Below are 4,333 nucleotides of genomic sequence, written 5' to 3'. Positions count from 1 at the left end.
AAACACACTGTAGGTCCTTCTTTATCTGGACAGCAAATCACTGCTGTTGTGTTCAACCAGCAGTTAACAGAAGAACATAAGAAATAGGAGCAGGAGTCGGCCATACGGCCCCTCGAGCCTGCTCCACCATTCAATAAGATCATGGCTGATCTTCTGCCTCATTTAACATGTATCCAGAATATTAAACTCCAGCCCAGTTATCGGGGTTATTAACATCAGAAACAAACCCCAACTGTCAGAATGAACATGGTTCAGTCCTGGATGTGATTAACAGCAGCAATAACAGCAGAATCCAACCCCAGAAGTCACAGGTGAACTCGCTGGTGTCTCCGCAGGTTGGATGAATGAGTGAATCCCTTCCCACACACGGAGCAGGGGAACGGCCTCTCCTCAGTGTGAGTGCGTCGATGATGTGTCAGCAGTTCCCATTTGCTCTTAAAGCTCTTCCCACAGTCAGAACATTTAAACGGTCTCTTATCAGTGTGAACAAGTTGGTGTGTCAGTCGGTGCTGTGACTGAATGAATCCCTTTCCACACATGGAGCAGGTGAACGGTCTCTCCCCAGTGTGAGCACGCTGGTGGGCAATGAGAGTGGATGACTGCCTGAACCTCTTCCCGCAGTGAGAGCAACTGAACGGTCTCTCGTCAGTGTGAATTCGCTGGTGTCGAATCAGTCCCTCCGAGCTTTTAAACCTGTTCCCACAGTCAGAGCATTTAAAAGGTCTCTCCGCAGTGTGAATAAGCTGGTGTGTTCGGAGGGCGGATGAGTGGGTGAATCCCTTCCCACACACGGAGCAGGTGAACGGCCTCTCCCCAGTGTGACTGCGTCGATGAGTTTCCAGCTGGGAGGGGTAATTGAATCCCTTCCCACAGTCCCCACATTTCCACGGTTTCTCCGTGGTCCGGGTGTCCTTGTGTCTCTCCAGGTTGGACGATCAGTTGAAGCCTTGTCCACACACAGAACACGTGGACGGTTTCTCCCCGCTGTGAATGGTGCGATGTTTTTTCAGGCTGTGTAACTGTTTAAAGCTCTTTCCACACTCAGTGCACTGGAACACTCTCACTCGGGTGTGTGTGTGTCTCGGTGATTTTCCACTCACACTGATGTTTGATCTTTTCCCACAGACACAACAGACAAACATTTCTCCTTCCACATTCAAAGGCCGATGATATTCAGGTCCTGATGAATCAAGTGACTCGGTCAGATTTTGACGTGATGTTTGGTTTGAGTTTCCCATCTGTAAATCCTCCCCTTCTAATACCCTGTAAAAGGAGTTTACAAAAGTCATCACTGTAAATACAGGATAGAAATTCAGAACAGACAATTCTAGTTTCTCTGGATCATTTTTTCATCTTTTGAGCCTCGAAAGCTGTAAATCCCCGTCCCACACACTCTCTCTCCTCCTTGTGCTGAAATCCAAACCCATTGCACCAACTGCAACATTTATTCCTCTGCTCTTTTGAATTCAGTTCCACACTCACTGGTTCCCCTCTCTCTCCTCCCCTGAAGGTGCTGACTCTGACTGGGTTCAGTTCCACACTCACTGGTTCCCCTCTCTCCTCCCCTGAAGGTGCTGACTCTGACTGGGTTCAGTTCCACACTCACTGGTTCCCCTCTCTCCTCCCCTGAAGGTGCTGACTCTGACTGGGTTCAGTTCCACACTCACTGGTTCCCCTCTCTCCTCCCCTGAAGGTGCTGACTCTGACTGGGTTCAGTTCCACACTCACTGGTTCCCCTCTCTCCTCCCCTGAAGGTGCTGACTCAGACTGGGTTCAGTTCCACACTCACTGGTTCCTCTCTCTCTCCTCCCCTGAAGGTGCTGACTTTCCTTCCCGTATCCTAACTCGCACCAAGTCCCATTCACCCATCACCCTTGTACTTACTGACGGACAGTGACTCCCGGTCCAGCAATGCGTCATATTTAGATTCCTCATCCTTGTGTACAAATCCATCCATGGCCCTCGCCCATCCCAATCCCTGTAACCTCCTCCAGCCCTCCGATCCTCCCCTATCTTGTAACCTCCTCCGACACTCCCCTATCTCTGTAACCTCCTCCATGGCCCTCCGACCCTCCCCTATCTCTGTAACCTCCACCAGCCCTCCGATCCTCCCCTATCTCTGTCACCTCCTCCATGGCCCTCCGACCCTCCCTTTCTCTGTAACCTCCTCCATGTTCCTCCGACCCTCCCCTATCTCTGTAACCTCCTCCAGCCCTCCGACCCTCACAGATCTCTGCTCTCCCCCATTCCCTTCGCCCCACCATTGGGGGCCGTGCCTTCAGCTGTCTGAGCCCCAAGCTCTGGAATTCCCTCCCTGAACCTCTCCCCCTCTCTCTCCTCCTTCAATCCTCCCTCTTTGACCCAGCTTTCGGTGCCCTGTCCTAATCTCTCCTCATTCCTCTCTTCCCGCTCCTGTGAACCCTCTTGACCCATTTTGCTCCGTTAAAGGCGCGATAGAAATGCAAGTTGTTGTTGACTCTGCGGGTTCAGTTCGAGCGGACGGACCGCCGCCATTGGAGCTCCGACCCGACCCTCAGTTTCTCTGATGGGACTGAGATTGGGGGCGGGGAAAAACGCTTTTGGAGCAGCGGAGGGCGGAGCGGAAATAAAATAAAATAAACCCGAGATCCCAAGGCACGCTGGGTAATGGAGACCGCCATTAAACCGTCAGAAACACTCTGAGCGCAGGCGCGCACCGCCTCGCCTCGAGAAAACTTTGGGAAATGTATTTTTCCCCAAATCTGTTAATAATTTACTCTCATTACACATTGGAACTGACGGGCTGGATTGATGTTTATTTTCCAATTGCAGCTCAGGACCTTCAATCCCAGCGTCAACCCGGAGCAAATGCGCTCCCGACCAATAGGAAGAGCGGAGAGGGACTGGAGGAACGAGCGGGCGGTTGGTCCTCCAACCAATCGGAGTGTGTGAGGGGCGGGACTTGCGGCGGAGGGTCTGAGCCCGGATCTCACTCCTTCTCTGGAACTCTGCCGAATTTTTGAAACTTGATTCATCTCAAGATAAAACTCCAGGAGAAAACTGGACCTTTCAGTTGTGGCTTTAAACAGATGAAACCCTGTGGTGTGGAGCAAACAGTTCAACATTTGTTAGTAAAATGACTCTGATGAAGTAATGGAGAGCCATGTATCCAAGTTTGCTGATGACACTGAGCAAAGAGGCACAGTAAATAGTGTAGATGGGAGCAGAAAGTTGCAAGGGGGCAATAATAGATTCAGTGAGTGGGCAAAACGGTGGCAGGTGGAGTTGAATGTGGGGAAATGTGAATTCACCCACTTTGAACCTAAGACAGAGATCAGAGTATTTACCAAACGGCAAGCAGCGAGAAACTGTGGAGGAGCAGAGAGATTTCGGGGTCCAAGTACCGAAATCACTAAAAGCTAGTGGACAGTTACAAAAAATAATTTTAAAGGCTAAAGGAATGATGGCCTTCATCTCAAGGGGGCTGGAATATAAAGGGGTGGAAGTGATGTTACAGTTGTACAGAGCTCTGGTTAAACCCCATCTGGAGACTGCCTTCAGTTCTGGGCACTGCACCTCAGGGAGGATATACTGGCCTTGGAAGGGGTGCAGCACAGATTCACCAGAGTGATACTGACAGATTGCATAGACTGGGCTTGTTTTGAGTGGAGCTTGGAAGATTAAGGGGTGATCTAATCGAGGTGATTGAAGGATTTGATAGGGCAGATAGAGAGAAACTACTTCCTCTGGTGGGGGAGTCCAGAACAAGGAGGCATAACCTTAAAATTAGAGCGAGGCCATTCAGGGGTGATGTCAGGAATCACTTCTTCGCACAAAGGGCAGTGGAAATCTGGAACTCTCTCCCTGAGAGCAGTCGAGGCTGGGGGTCAAGTGAAAATTTCAGATCTGAGATTGATAGATTTTTGATAGGCGAGGGTATTCAAGGTTATGGTACCAAGGCGGGTGGATGGAGTTAAGATACAGATCAGATATGATACAATTAAATGGCGGAACAGGTTGGAGGGGCTGAATGGCCTCCTCTTGTTCATAATGATTAAATGTTCCTATTCTCTGCACAATTACAGAACGGACCGATTGTTAATAGGAGCTCCGTTAATGAAATCCCCTGACATTCAAAGAGAAACGGGACTGTCCCTTTAACTATAAACAAAGGGGAGTGCCTGTCCCTTTAAATATCTGCCCCATTCCCACAGGCAGTGGGAGGAGGAACAGCGCGCGGTCTCATTCCGCCCAAAACCAGCGGGGCCTCGCGCGAGGGAGCAGCTCCATGAGGGGGCGGGGCCAGTGGGTGAGGGCGGGGCCTCGGCTCTGACGTCCCCAGGAGCCCAGCGCG

At 50.8% G+C, this 4,333-nt stretch overlaps 1 pseudogene; it reads right to left on the bottom strand.

Moving 5' to 3' along the window:
• LOC137315793 (zinc finger protein 214-like) lies at positions 1 to 950 on the bottom strand (annotated as a pseudogene).
• Positions 951 to 4,333: the final 3,383 nt, after the last annotated feature.

Source organism: Heptranchias perlo, unplaced genomic scaffold (assembly GCF_035084215.1).
Source record: "Heptranchias perlo isolate sHepPer1 unplaced genomic scaffold, sHepPer1.hap1 HAP1_SCAFFOLD_56, whole genome shotgun sequence".
NCBI classification, from domain to species: Eukaryota; Metazoa; Chordata; class Chondrichthyes; order Hexanchiformes; family Hexanchidae; genus Heptranchias; species Heptranchias perlo.
Note: the sequence above shows the minus strand (reverse complement) of the source record. Positions and strands in the feature narration are given on the sequence as shown.